Source organism: Miscanthus floridulus, chromosome 5, assembly GCF_019320115.1.
Source record: "Miscanthus floridulus cultivar M001 chromosome 5, ASM1932011v1, whole genome shotgun sequence".
Classification (NCBI taxonomy): Eukaryota; Viridiplantae; Streptophyta; class Magnoliopsida; order Poales; family Poaceae; genus Miscanthus; species Miscanthus floridulus.
Genome location: NC_089584.1, coordinates 137,262,404 through 137,277,585, shown reverse-complemented (window position 1 = coordinate 137,277,585; position 15,182 = coordinate 137,262,404). Strand labels below are relative to the sequence as shown.

General features: G+C 45.3%; 1 long non-coding RNA gene across 11 annotated transcripts in view; it reads left to right on the top strand.

Annotated features, from left to right (window-relative positions):
- The window catches only part of LOC136450915 (uncharacterized), a 28,871-nt gene extending 15,335 nt beyond the window's left edge, over positions 1-13,536 (top strand). For 9 of the 11 annotated variants that reach the window (XR_010758479.1, XR_010758487.1, XR_010758484.1 and 6 more), the window contains 3 exons: positions 12,065-12,097; positions 12,345-12,743; positions 12,916-13,536. This is a non-coding gene — a long non-coding RNA (uncharacterized lncRNA). The remainder of the gene's footprint in view (positions 1-12,064; positions 12,098-12,344; positions 12,744-12,915) is intronic. The other 2 variants (XR_010758480.1, XR_010758488.1) reach the window with 2 other exon arrangements.
- Positions 13,537-15,182: the final 1,646 nt, after the last annotated feature.

Sequence of the window (15,182 nt, the reverse complement as noted above, 5' to 3'; positions counted from 1 at the left end):
ATGTCTGAGCCTACCGGCCGAGAGCAAAATAGCTAAAAAGATGCTTGAGCCCGTCGATGAGGGTAGCTAATAAGCTAACACCTGAACAGAAGAGCAAATGGTTGAAACACGCCTGAGCATCCCGGCCGAGAGCAAAATAGCTGAAAAGACGCTTGAGCCCCCCGATGAGGGTAGCTAAAAGCTAACACTCGAAACATAAAGCAAAATGGCGGAAAACATGCCTGAGCATCCCGCCCGAGAGCAAAATAGCTGAAAAGACGCTTGAGCCCGCTGATGAGGGTAGCTAAAAGCTAACACCTAAACTAAAACTAGTCGACCGAAATTAAGCTTCAAAAGACCCTCTAGCTCTTCGTTCCAAAAAGCAAGAGGCTCAGGGGCTACATCTAGATAGGAATACTTTTTCCTCAGAAAAGCACAAGCGCCACTCAAGAAAGCACTCGGATGTCGAAGTTTGTCAAGGCAACATTCTATGCCGAGTCGTTTTACATAGCGCAGATGAAAGGTTGTCAACACAAAGATCTACATCTAACAAGTCATAGCGCGGACAAAGCACTCGACGGATCACAAAAGAGGAAGAAAAGAAAAGTACTCGACAAATCGAGGGATTTCGTTAGGATAACGCACAGAGTTGTTTACAGAGCAGAGACGAAAATGGGACAAAGTACTCAGCAAGCCAAGTAACTCCGACCACACCCGAGCAAAGAATACATCAACGAAAATAAAGAATCTTCATTTGAAGAGGAGTGTAATATTACAAGAAGATGGTCAATTGTATCAGGCATTGTCATTAGGAAGGGAAATATCAATATTAAGACTGTCTACAACCCTACTGGCTAAACCTTCGACCTCTGGCTCCATCCTCTCAACGGCATCAAGGTATTCTTGGCTATCAGCTTCCTCTGCTATCTTGGACAGAGGCGCCTCTGGAGCAAGGACCCGGACCTGGGCCAGCACATTCTTAGTACATACTTGAGCGCACTTCTTCACGAACTCTTGGAAACGAGTCGGAATCCGAGGAATGAACTGAGCCCAAGATTGCCCGTCATCCGCTGGAGTCCGGAGAACATCAGCTACTGAACGAAAGGATTTCCACAAGATGTTCCAATTTTTAGTAGCCGTCGCCAGCTTCCCAGACAAGTCTTCAATAGTTTTTTGGGCCTGCACAAGATCTTTATCAGCTCCACGCTTGATCAACTTAGCAAGTGCAAGTTCTTCTTCAGCATGAGTAATTACCTCCTCGGCCTTGTTATGACTTGTACGAACAAGAGTTTTCATTTCATCAATGCCCTCCGAGAGCTTTTTTCCTTCAACTCGAAGAGCTGAACAAGACACCAAACAACAAGTCAGCAGGAGGGAAAGGTTTGAATACTGAAAGGAACAAAGAGAACCCGGAATACCTTTACATTCTTTCTTCACGGCTTCCAAACTCTTCATGGCCTCCGAGTTCTTTGAAGCCTCCCGGATAGCAGCATCTTTCTGTTTCTCCAACTCCTAGGCAACAGTGTCTCTCTGTTTCTCTACCTCTACCACCCGGGCACGAAGAGCCTTTTCCTCTTTTTGATGCGACTTACGCTCAGTCTCCAACTCGGCCCAGAGGAGGTCAAGGTCAGTCTTCAGAGAACTTACCTTGGAGGACAACTTCTTCTTGGTTTCAGACAAAAAGAAGAAGCTGGTATGGTCACGAGAGAAAGTCTAAACAATTAAAGAAAGAGAAAAATAAGGCATAAGGACGAAGGCAAAACAAATGGCCTGAGAAAGAATCTCAAAAAACTTACGTGAAGCTTCTCCCCAAAAGAAGTCACAGAGGACGCCAAGCTCTCCCAGGCTGTGGTCAGCTCCGATAGCCGATGGGTGGCATTGAACTGTTGCACCACGTCACCGGTAAAAGAGGGACCGCCGGAAGCAAGAGAAGGAGAAGGAGAGGCCGAATGAGGCAAAGAAGGAACGACCAAAGCAACCTCCAGGGAAGCCAAAGCCAATCCCTCAGAAGGACCCGACGCGACGGCCACAGTCACCTCTGGGGCGGCCAAGTCTGCAACTTCGCCAGGTAGCTCCGAAGCCCCCGCAGCAACTTCACCAATAGTATGTTGCGAGTCCTGAGGCTCGGAACTCAATGGCACGACGGAGGGCTGAGAAGAAGTCGATGAAGAAACGAGAGAAGACGAAAGACTAAAAATTGATAAAAGAAAGCACCGATGAGAACCAGAAGAAAGAAGACAGAAGCAAAAGGATGAAGCCAGAATCTACTCACCCAACCACTTTCTTCTTCACAAAACCAAAAGAAGGCCTCGTAGGGGGGACCACGACAACGAAAACATCCCCACCACCCGACGACGGGAGCGGGATAGCAGATACCGGAGCCACGGAAGAAGCCAGGGCTGGAGCTGTAGAAGAACTCTGCACTAGAGGAGCGGTAGAGCTCGATACCAAGGCTACCAAAGAACTCGACACCGGAGCTTCAGAAGAAGTCAGCGCGGGAGCCTTAGAAGAACTCGTACCCGACGTCCGGTTACTTCAAAAAGTTCAAGACTAAAAGTCAAGACAAAGAAGAGAAATTCAATGCAACAGGAATATGAAAACAACTCACCGCCGCATGATGAGGGATACTTCGTCATCCTCCTCTCCCTCAGCTAAGGAAACCAGAGCACCTGCTGAAAAAAGAATAAAAAGTACTCGGTTCAAGAGAGAAACAGGAAAACAAAGGAACAAAGAGTATTAAATGTGCTCACCTAAGAGCATGCTAGCAACAACTGGAGTACCTAAGAGAGTACTTGGTTTGCGAGGCTTCTTGGAGACAGGCAGGCCAGATGAAGACCCATCCGTTCGCCCCCTCTTCGGGATACTACGAGGACCACAAGGGACTAGACGAGGAACATATTCTTCATATACATCAACAAATCCGGAAGAAACTCCAGGAAGCGCTGTGGAGGTTGGGGACTTACTAGTTGCAGAAGTTCCAGCAAGTTTATCCCCAGTCTCCGCCACGATAGGGAGAACATCGAGAGGGATCGGGTCAACAAAGTTCCACCCAAGCTCCTATGAAAAAGGATAAAATAGCAAGACAAGGAAAAACTAAGCAAAAATGGATGTATCAAGAGTACATAAAGTGCCCAAACAAAGAGATAAACAACTCACAGCTGGGGGCGGGTTGTTGGCAGAGAACTCAGAGACAGCAGGAGGAATAACGCTCACTCCTTTCAGCATCTTCTGGAGATGCTCGAGTACCTCCTCATCGGTCAGCTCAAGAGCTAGGACCATGCATGAAGGATCCTCGGCCTCAGAATACTCGAAGCCAAGGTGCTCCCGCTCTTTCAAAGGCTGAACTCGGCGATGAAGAAAACTCGAAACAATACCAAAACCGGTTAAACCCTACTGTTTCAGCAAGCTAATCCTATCAAGGAGTGGCTGGATCACTTGAATCTCAGTAGGTGAATCAAGTTTCTTGTCCCATCGGTCATTCACCACAGGACCAGATCTAGAGTGGACGATAAGGGAAGGGATCAAATTGGCAGCATAAAACCAGTTGGCACACCAATCTTTTATAGAATCGACCAGGTCATAGTAAAAAAACTTAATCTTAAGACCCTGGCGAAACTGAATCCTGCAACCGCCAAGAACGCTGGTTTCTTCGCGGCGGGGTTGAGGTTTCAGACAAAAGAAGTAGCGAAAAAAAGATAGAGACGGAGGGATTCCGAGGAAAGCTTCACAGAGGTGAACGAAAATAGAAAGATGGAGAATGGCATTAGGGGTTAGATGGTTCAGACTAACCCCGAAATAACCAAGAAACTGATGAAGGAAGGAGGAAGCAGGAAGGCAAAGTCCGGCGCGGACAAAGGAAATGAAGAGGACAATCTCACCAGGACCCAGAGCAGGAACCCGATGCTCGCCTGGAACTCTCCATTCAGCGATGACTTTGCTTTGGATCAAGCCGTCGCTGACGAGCTCGTGCAGCTGATCTTCGCTTGTTGTTGGAGCCGGCTAAACCTTCTGAGCAGCCCTCATGGCCACGAACTCTTGGTTCTCAATCAAAGAAAGGGATGACTCCTCATCCACGAAGGTTGCCTGGGACTTGCTCGCGGTTTTCTTCTTACCCATGAACTAGCGGAAGCAAAAAGGTATTGGGGAAGATGAAGCTAGATGGTGACGCTAAGGACGGCGGTGGCAATGGCAACAGCGGATGATTAAGAGCTAGGGTTTGAAGATAAAAGAAAGGCAGTAAAGAAAAAGAGGACGAAGGGTCTATAAATAAATTTTACAGCATTAGAAACGGCCCACTAGGCCTGTTAAAACACCATGTGAGAACGCAACGGTCCATTTACCGACGCAGCTAAAATGACGGAGGGCACAAATCCACACAACCGTACAATCCAATGCGCAGATTTTAGACTTATCCGTCCAGCACCACGGCAGGGTTATCAGATCACTACAAGAACAACCCGTTAGCCAAGAAGAAACAAAGGGCTACCTCACAAGGAATAAAAGAACCCAGTTATTTAAGAAAGAACTCGGTAATCTCATGAATGACAGGGATCACAGCAGAAAAGTATAGGACAACTCAGAAGACAAGATTTGTTCCATTATAAGCGACTTCAAAAATAGAAGATTACAAATCTTACAAGACCCAACAAACTCGATACCACGAAAAGCAAAGTAGCAAAGAGGAACACGGACACGGCTAGGCTCTGGAACGACTACGTGTCCCAAATTGCTACTCGGAAGGATAAACCGCCATCAGCTATACTATTTTCTTCAAAGGACGGACGTAGTGCATCCAAGGCGGAAATCGGCAGCACGGCAAGACAACATGGAGCAGAGAAGGCCGGCGGGCATCTGTCTACCCAAGATCGATGTGATGCTGGATATGGTGTTGATCTACACTGGACAGTCTCAGGACAGGCGATGAGGATCAACCCAGAACTGCCAGATGAAGGAATGAAGCCCATATCACAAGACTTCCTCCAACTACCGCCACGTACATCTTGGTATAATGCTGTCACGGGATTAGCCTATCTCTAATCCCTAACACAAGACTTCCTCCAGCTACGACAAGACACATAGGAACTACAAAATATGCCCGGGGGCTACTCTGTTTCACAAACTACCATGTTCATGACCATGAAGGTTTCAACAGAATGTCCAATAGATGAAAACAAGCACTCCGGGACACTATTTATGGATCAAAGGAGCGGCGCACATGGACTAGGAGTACCAACGAAATAAGCCTAACAAAGGACACAGTAAAAAGACAGGACTCAATAATGGAAGACTCAGGCAAGAGGGAACAGTACTCGAAGACGAGCATATTCGGAAGAATATACCAGCATAGTACAACCCGTGAACAAAAGGCATTTACACTCAACTACCACCATACAACTACATCTGACAACAGCAGACTATCAAAGAATACGCCAAGACCTCGCATCCGAGTTCTTCCTGAACAAAACAACACGGATATACGCTCGGAGGCTGCATGCTGCGAAACTACTCAGATGGTGGTTTAATCCAAGACTAAAGGGCTGCTTCAGAAAGATGCCGCAAAACTACTCAGATGATGACACAATCCAAAGTCTCGGGGACTACTTCAGAACACAAATTTTCAAACAACATAAAGATTCAAGACCCTTCAACTTTTTGTTCCAAATAGCAAGAGGCTCGGGGGCTACACTCAGTGAGTGCACTTTTTCTTCAAAAAAGCGCACGTCACCAAAAGACTTCCTCAACGCAGACCACTTCAAGACATTACGACAAAAAGAACCCGGAACGAGCCATATTCGAGTTCTTTTTGATAAAACTTCAACGAACAATCAGAGCAACTTCAAGACAAGATCCTCCAGCTCCTTGTTCCAAATAGCAAGAGGCTCGGGGGCTACAACCAGATGGATGTACTTTTTCTTCAAAAAGCACTCACCACTTGAAGATCCTAAGAAGCGCTACAAGGTTTCACTCTAGAAAGCATTTGGATGACGTTTGTTCCTACTCAACAAGACCTGAAGGAGCAAAATGAGACTTTCAGAGCTCAACCATGAAGTGCTCGGGGGCTTGTCGATGCGGGACCCACAAGATACCCCGCAAGGGAGAGAGAAGATCTAGTCTAACTAGGATTCTTCCCATGTAATCTTAGTAGTAGTACTATTTAGTAATCCTACTAAGAACTCTCATTATAAACCGACTAGGACTCTGGCCTCCTGACTATATAAAGGAGGGCAGGGCTCCTAGAGAAAAAACAATAATTGTACAACACAACACTTTACAATCAATCCAACACAAAGGCTAAACGCCGACTGGACGTAGGGTTATTACTCGATCCACGATCGAGGGCCTAAACCAGGATAAATCGACTATCTCTTGCGTTAATCATCGAGTTCATTATACCCCCAAGCCCAAATATACTGCCCTGGGTACCCCCGTGGCAGGCTATCGGTGGTAAAACATCTCAGTCATGAAGGAGTCTTCCTGCAAAAGCCCCCTCATGGTAGCGTACTGCCAAGAGGTGCGCAAGCTCGAGGACAAATTCGAAGGGATTGAACTGCATCACGTCCCTTGAAGGGACAATGATGCTACCAATTTCCTTGCAAAATTGGCCGCCAGGCGAGATCCATCCCCAAGTGGGGTCTTCATCAACGATGCCCATGAGCCATGCGCCCGCATCCTAGAAAGTCCAATCCAGACACACCTCGATGCCTAGCCGGTGCTCGGGGGCTCTGAGCCCAACGCCAAGCCAGCACTTGGGGGCTCCAATCCCAGTACCTCTATGACGATGTTACCCGTGAATGTCTCTGTATTGGCACTCGATCAAATCGACTGGCGAGTAGCACTACTCGCCTACCTTCGCGAGGAGGTTCTCCCACCCAAAAGGACTGAAGCCCGATGGATCGCTCGACGCGTAAAGACCTTCATCGCGCTCGGTGATGAACTCTACAAACAGAGTCCGTCTAGGGTACTCATGAAGTGTATCCCCACCAACCAAGGGAAGCAGCTCCTCCTCGAGGTCCACGCCAAAATTTGTGGACATCACATGGCCCCAAGGTCATTAGTCAGAAAAGCCTTTCATCAAGGTTTTTACTGGCCCACCGTGCTATGAGAAGTAGAGGAGGTCGTCCGCAGATGTGAAGGATGTTAGTTCTAGGCTCGGTAAACACATCTGCCAGCAGAGGAACTCCAAACCATCCCATCACCTGGCCATTCGTGGTCTGGGGCCTCGACATGGTGGGACCCCTCAAAAAGGGCCTAGTTGGTTTCACTCACCTACTCGTAGCAGTCAACAAATTCATCAAGTGGATAGAGGCCAAGCCCATCACAAACATCCACTCAGAAGAGGCGGTCAAATTCTTTTTGACATTGTCTACCAGTTCAGCGTTCTTAATTGTATCATCACTGACCATGGAACCAACTTCACCAGAAAGAAGCTCCTAGACTTCAGTGATGGATATGGCATCAGGATGGACTAGGCCTCGGTCGGACATCCACGAACCAACGGTCAGGTCGAGCGCACCAATGGCATGGTCCTCCAAGGACGCAAGTCACACATCTTCAATAGACTCAACAAATACACCGAACGATGGGTGGTAGAGGTCCTAGCAATCCTCTGGAGCCTAAGAACGACCTCGAACCGATCCTCAAGGTTCACGCCTTTCTTCCTGGCTTACAGAGCTGAGGCAGTGTTGCCCTCTAACCTCGACCACGGTGCCCCAAGAGTGAAGGCTTTCGACCACGACCGAGCCATGGAGGCTTAGCAAGACGTAGTCGACCTGCTCGAGGAATCCCGCGAGACGACCGTCATCCGCTCTGCTCGCTATCAGCAAACTCTCTACAGGTACCACAAAAGAAAGATCAGGGGGAGAATCCTCGAAGTCGGCAACCTCGTACTACGGAGGACCCAATCAATAAAGGAAAAACACAAACTCTCTCCACCATACGAAGGGCCCTATACGGTGACTGAAGTAATCCAACCGAGCACCTACCGACTGGAGGACGACAACGGCAACGCTCTCACCAATACTTGGAACATTGAACAACTACGTCATTTTTCCCTAAAATTTGGTATTACCGCTTTTTTAGTCAACACTTACTCCTGAAAAACACCCTGGCCCGAACAGTTTTAGCCCAGGTCACTTGGGGGCTACATAAGGGCATAATACCAAATATGAATATTACCTCTATTTTTATTGTCACGTGGAAAACAAATTTATCCCCGAATGGAAGCACATTTCCTTTCCATTAACTGTCCTACGTAACTTTGTTCTCACTCCTAACCAAACGCACCCCACCACGACCTACGGCTATGAGCAGCCAAGCCCCACGGGCTATGCCCAGGCTCTTAAAAAAGTTGTAGCCTACGAAACTAACGAGTAGGTGCGAAAAAGAAGGGACAAAAACAATAGCTACGCTAGGATAAAAATAAGGAACGGATAGTGATTCTGTCATAGAGAACATGACTGATGTGTTCATTAATACAAAAACTATTCACATAGGGGCTCACCCATGAACGACAAGCATGGGTCCCGATCGAACATTTCCAACTGAAGCTTTCCAAACCCCGTGACTCAAGCCATCAAGGTGAGCATGTGTTCATTAATACAAAAACTGTTCACATAGGGGCTCACCAATGAACGACGAGCGTGGGTCCCAGTCGGACATTTCTGACTGAAGCTCTCCGAATCCCATCACTCAAGTCATCAAGGTGAGCACTACCAACCCCCTCTATTTCCTTACAATCATTTCATACATCCATACATGCATTCATTCCATATGCCCGAACCTCCTAGACGATTCAGGCCCTGAACCACCTATGGGCTCAGGAACTAAGCATCGCACATGCAGCGAAATGCATCACAACGTTCCATGTTGTGTCATGAAGCGGCGGTTGCCTCATTTGACATGAGCAACAATAGAGCTAGGGGAGAAAAACGTAGATGAGCCCCATGCGGCCCTCGCCCGATCTAGCAAACTGGGTCATCTCAACCTTCTTGTTTGATCCTGAACCTCTCACCAAACCCACAGAATCTCCATCGAGGGGAGGCCGTTAGGCCACCCGGGTCGGTCTCCGAAACAACCCAGGCATCTATCGGGTTGTAGGTAAAGGAGTAGTGGAATGTCATAAGAGGGCTTTGCCGACCTCGTCACGAACGACGGACCCGGATTCCACTCAATCACACCCGTTAGCGAACTCACCAAGCATATCACATGAGCCCGAGCGATCGGGACAAGCGACAAAACTCAGCCCCTCCGGTTGTGAGGAACCAAGGATGGGGTAACACACATAACTCACACCGACCCCTACTAAGGCCCAACAGGGCTCGGCGGCTCAAGACAAAAAGCCTGGGACTATGACCCCAAACTCGCCCCTTTCGACTACGCTCCAAAAACCTAGGTTTGCGACTCTGATCTCGCCCCATCCGGCTACGCTTCTGAATGCGCTCCAAAAAACCTAGGTTTGCGACCCCGATCTCGCCCTATCCGGCTACGCTTCTGACTGTGCTCCAAAAAAACCTGGGTTTTTGACCCCAATCTCACCCCATCCGGCTACGCTTCCGACTGTGCTCTAAAAACCTAGGTCTATGACCCCAATCTTGCCCCATGACTCTGACTCACCTGATCCCACGGCGGGCATCGACGCTAGGATCAGTGAGCTCTGTCTCGTCCAAGACTAACTCCCTCGCTCGATCCCATGGCGCGCATCGATGCTAGGATCAGTGAGCTCTGTCTCATCCAAGACTGACTCCCTCGCTCGATCCCACGGCGCGCATCGACACCAGGATCAGTGAGCCCTATCTCGTCCAAAACTAACTGCCTCACCCGATCCCATGGCGTGCATCGATGCCAGGATCAGTGAGCTCTATCTTGTCCAAAACTAACAGCCTCACCGGATCCCACAACGCGCATCGACACCAGGATCAGTGAGCTCTGTCTCGTCCAAATCTAACTCCGTCGCTCGATCCCACGGCGCGCATTGACACCAGGATTAGTGAGCTTTGCCTTGTCCAAATCTAATTGCCTCACCCGATCCCACGGCGCGCATCGACGCCAGGATCAGTGAGCTTTGTCTCGTCCAAAACTAACTGCCTCACCCGATCCCACAGTGTGCATCGACACTAGGATCAGTGAAGCTCTGTCTCATCCAAAACCCTTGACTGACTCCCTCACTCGATCCATGGCGCACACTGACGCTAGGATCCACGAGCTCCCTCTCACCCAATCTCTCAAAATGACTAAAAACCACCTCGGCTGCACAACGATGCCTTGGTCGATAAAACTCTGTCTCAAATGAAAAAACTCTCCCACTGATAACACAAGAAACCCCTAGATAGTTCTGCTCGAACCGCCCAGGGGCTCGAGGGCTACACCCGTGGGTGCGCTCGCGTGCACCCGCCGATAAGACAAAAATTCCCCGGACGATTCTACCCGAATCACCCGGGGGCTCGAGGGCTCCTATCGGGTTCATAAAACCTAGGGTCCCTCAGGGACTAGCTTCCATGCCAAGGCTCGACCCAAGAGTCTAAAATGATTGGCCGAAAGGGCAGCCTAGTCATCGACCGGAAGATCTGGCCAAAGAGGAACACTGCCCACTCGTCGGCTACTTTGGCCCACCTCTCTGACCAGAGCATTTGCTTTGACTCCAGCCACCTTCAGACGGCCTCTCTGATCAGAAGGCCTGGCCCAAAACACTACTTCCGACTCCAACCCCATGTCTTTGACCTAGGTTCACAGGAACCCTACTCACCGCTCTTCTCTGACCGGCACACTCAGAGCCAACTGGAGCCATCCGACCGGGGATGCCTGCTCGGTGGGGACCAGAAGACGTGCGGAGAAAAGCAAGGCAAGGCTCACAAGTCAAAACCACTATACCAGGGACCATACCATGCATGGAATAGTACTATGTAGCCACCCTGACATAAATAGTATTGTAGGCGCCGACGTCTCCCTCTACAGTATTATAGGGGCCGCTAAAACTCCCATACGGTAAGGCCCCCCACGTGCCTCTAGGCATCGATAGCGGTATGGGCGCCAGGATTTACCATACCGGGTGAACATAGCGAGACTCCTCACATGTCTCTAGGTATCAAACAGTATTTGCAGATACCGATTTCTACCATCCCTAAAAAAGGCAGCACGACCTCCCACATACATTTGACATTCTACAGAGACATCAATAGTGTTGTAGGCGCCTACCATTATCTTGTACCCATCGATGTGGGTAACAAGGCTCGGTAGGCATGGGCAATAAGGCTCGGTAGCATACGTACCCTCACCCTCTCACTTGTAAAGCCATCCCCTTTATCTATAAAAGGGGACGTGTCCCCTCCAACAAAGAGAGAGCCCTTCTTGAAGATAACAAGCACCGATCAAGTTCACTAGCTCACGACCACAGATCCACCGGGTTCGGACTCCAAACACACACTTGAACACTTACTCATAGCGCAGCTCCCGTCGCTTCTGGCCCTTCCGACCGGAGCCGACCGCACCTCCTATACACCCCTTCTTCCTCCTTCTCGTTTCTAACCCCATAGCAAACTTTGAGCACCTAGGCTCAGGAATAAAGTCACTAACCGACCCAAACTGGACATAGGGCATGTTGCCTGAACCAGTATAAATCCTGTGTCATTGAGTGCTAGGCCACCTCCGATCACAACGTACGGCAATACTACAAATATTCACTAATTGGTCACTTTCTGCACCGACAATTATAGATAAGTTGTTGTGATTCTTTTTTAAGCGGTTAGCTTATTGCATACAAGAACTTAGTTTTTTCATTCTTTTGGTTAGTGCTTTGTTTATGATGGCTGATTTTGTCGTGTGCTTTGGTCTCTTAGAATACTCGTATTTCCAACTTAAAATTAGTTTCATTTTTTCTGGTTATTTGATGAGTTGTTGTTGATGTGTTTGCTTATTGCTATTTCTTTGTCTTTGTCATGTTATTGTTGTAAGTTATTTTTTGTTTTTTATTTACATGTTAGATGGCTAAGAAAAGGATATGTTTTTTTGCAATGCGTTGTTTTTTGTTCTTTTCTCTTCTCTTCCCTTTTTTCCCGTAGTTCATATTGTTTATTTTTATTCATTTTTTCAGGATTAAATTTTGATTGCCCAGAGGCTGCTCAAGGTATGTGTTGTATATTCTTAGTTTATTTATTATGTTTTATTATCATAGTTCATATTGTAGTTATGGTGTAGTTTAACTTCACTTACAGTTGTACTACACGTGTAATTTTTAGTTATTATTTATGTAAGTAGAATCCAGTGCTACAAGTTGTTTGTTCTGTTTATTTCAGTCATTTCCCTCAGATTATGTCTTATATTCCTTTTCATATACTGTAAATTTGTGTAATGTTTTGTTTTATGTATCTCAGATGTCTGATGGCCTTACTCACGATTTTGTCAAGTACACCTATGTGGACAGGGCTGTGTCTAAGTATGTTATTGAGATGCTAGATCTTCAAGTTGGTCAATAGACTCATTTGATTGCTGCTAAGAGGACATGTGGATGGGTATCTGAAGATAAAGCCATGTCTACTGCCCGTGCTTGGAAGCAATGTCGTGCTTTTGGTTATGTCAAGAATTTCAGGTTTTGCTATGATGGGGCTGATAAGACTGTCTACTGCCTTGCTCATGAGGATGGTATTCCTGAAACCTATTGTGCATATACTACTCAATTTGGTGAAGACAATGTTGTCTGTCATAAAGTCAATAGTATTGTTGTGAGGAAGAATTCTTTTATAGAATATCTTGATATGGATATTCAGATTAGGGTGTGTTTCTTATTCTTTTTTATTCTAATTGTTTTCTATATTTTTTCCTTTTGTTTGTGTTTTTTTGTCTTTATTCTTCAACTATGCATTGTTCCATAAATATTTTATGTTGTTTTAGTTATTTCTTAGGTAATTTTGTTCAGATCATAACTCCTTTCATTTTTTTGTACAGGTAGGTCGTTCTGCTGCTACTCTAGACAATGAAGTTGTCTCATTATTTGTCTTTGAGCATTTTAACTTAGTTGTGACCAATCAAGGGTTCTTGTTGTGAAGGATCTTCAGATTGAAGACAAGGTGAAGCTTGTTGCTAGGGTTGTTCGTTATAACCGTGGTCCTTCCTTTGTGCTAAAGTACAAGTTTGCTCTGGATGCAGTCAATTGCACTGTTTATGTCCTGGTTGAAAATGCTGAAGATGCAGTAGTGATGATTGGCCGTTGCTTCCGTGTGGATGATGTGCATATTACTTTCTTTCATGTGATTAAGATGGAACAAAGGGCTAAAGCTGATGATTTCTATCAGTCTGTGCCCTGCACTTATGCCTCTTTAAGATTGTAGAAGGATTTGGTTGTAGTTACTTGTTGAAACTGCTATCTAGTTGTTTAATTAAGACTTTTTTATAATTTGTAGAGCCTATTTATCTTGTTCTTACTTATGCTACTTTTGGATGCTAGTTAGTTTTACTGTGTAATGTACGTGCATATTACTTGCACTGTGAGTCTTTAATTATATTTGGAAGTGTGTATATTATATGTTTACCAGCTTATTGTGTATTTGTAGTGCCTCTTTGCATTTACATTATATTTGTCATCTAGTTATAGTCTCTTTTTATAATTCTTACATTGATTTCTTCATTGTAAATTTATTTTTTGTACGGTGTCAACCTATTTGGTAGATTTTTCTGTGTTCTTTGTTTGATCATCTGGATAGTTGTTTTAGTTTTTTTAGTTGACTTAGTTAGATGGCCTATTTGATTTTAATATTTGGTGTGTCTAACAAATTGTTACCTCGATTTGTGCCTTTTTTTGTTTTTTTGCTTAGGCTTGGCCAGTTTCTGGACCTCGAATCGATTCAATGTGTTTGTGGCTTACAAGTTTTAGTTGTTCTAGTACAAGCTGGTTTTGTATGCCCTCCTTTTTCATTTGCTCAGTGCCTGCTTCCTTGATGTGGCGTAGTAGATTTTGAACAACAAGGTGTTGTTTTTGTGTGTGTGACTTCATCTCCTGTAGTTGCTTCTTTTGAGTATGGTTTAATTTTTATTGGTGTCCTAATTATAGTGTAGTTCAGCTTTGCTTACAGTTGTTCGTAATGTGTATTTTATAGGTTTCATTTATGTAAGTAGTACTCAGGGCAAGGATTATTGTTTGTTTTTATAATTTTTACATTGATTTCTATCCAGTAATTTTATTTTTAGTGTGGAGTAATCTTATTTTTGGTATATCTCTCTGTGTATTTAGTTGATCATCTGATTTGTTGATGAAGTTTTTTTAGTTAGATTATTTAGTTGTCCTAGTTGATTTTAGGAGTTGGTGTCTCTAATTATTCGTGACCTGTATTTGTGGCTGTGTTTGTGTTCTGCTTAGGACTGGCCTTTTTCTGGTCCTCGAGTCAATGCAATGTGTGTGTGTCTTAGCAAGTTTCATTTGTTCAAGTACCAGCTGGTTGTGTATGCCCAGTTGAGTGCCTGTTTCCTTGATGGGGCGTAGTAGCTTTTGAACCCCAAGTTGTTGTTTATGTGTTTGTGATTGCGTGGCCCTTTCGTTCCTGCTTTTAGTATGGTTCTGTATGTATAGGTATCCTAGTTATAGTGTAGTTCAACTTTACTTACAGTTCTTTGTAATGTGTAATTTATAGGTTTCATTTATGTAAGTAGTACTCAGTGCAAGAATTAGGGTAGTAGTAGTACTCACTGGTACAATTAGGCTAGAATTAGGCTAGAAATATGTTTGTTTCGGGCACTTCCCATAGATTTTTTGGGATTTTGTTTTTTGGTATGTTTGATTATGGTTGTTCTCCTAGATTTTTTATGATTTTGCCTTTCATAAATTTTTTTTGTTTTTTTTCCTTTGAAAATCTATTGTTTGGTTTGTTTGGTTAAGGGCAGTTTTCCTAGAATTTTTCAGCTTTTGCCTTCCATAGAACATTTTTGTTTTTTTTTATTTTTGTTCATTTGTTGTGTAATCTTCATTGCGTGAAGGTGGATAGTGTCATTTGCAAATCCATGTGAAATTTAGTTATGTTTCGCTCGAATTTTATTATTTGGTTATTTGTGTGTTTTGTGCTTTATGATTACTCGTGTGAGCAGTTGGTTTGTTTCTCTCGAATTTTGGTTTCTGTTCCATTTGTGTGATTTATTCTTTGAAATTGCTTGAGTGTTCAAATGAGTCAAATCACTCAAGTTCCAAATAGATAGATCCAAAAAAAATTAAGTGAGTTGTCATT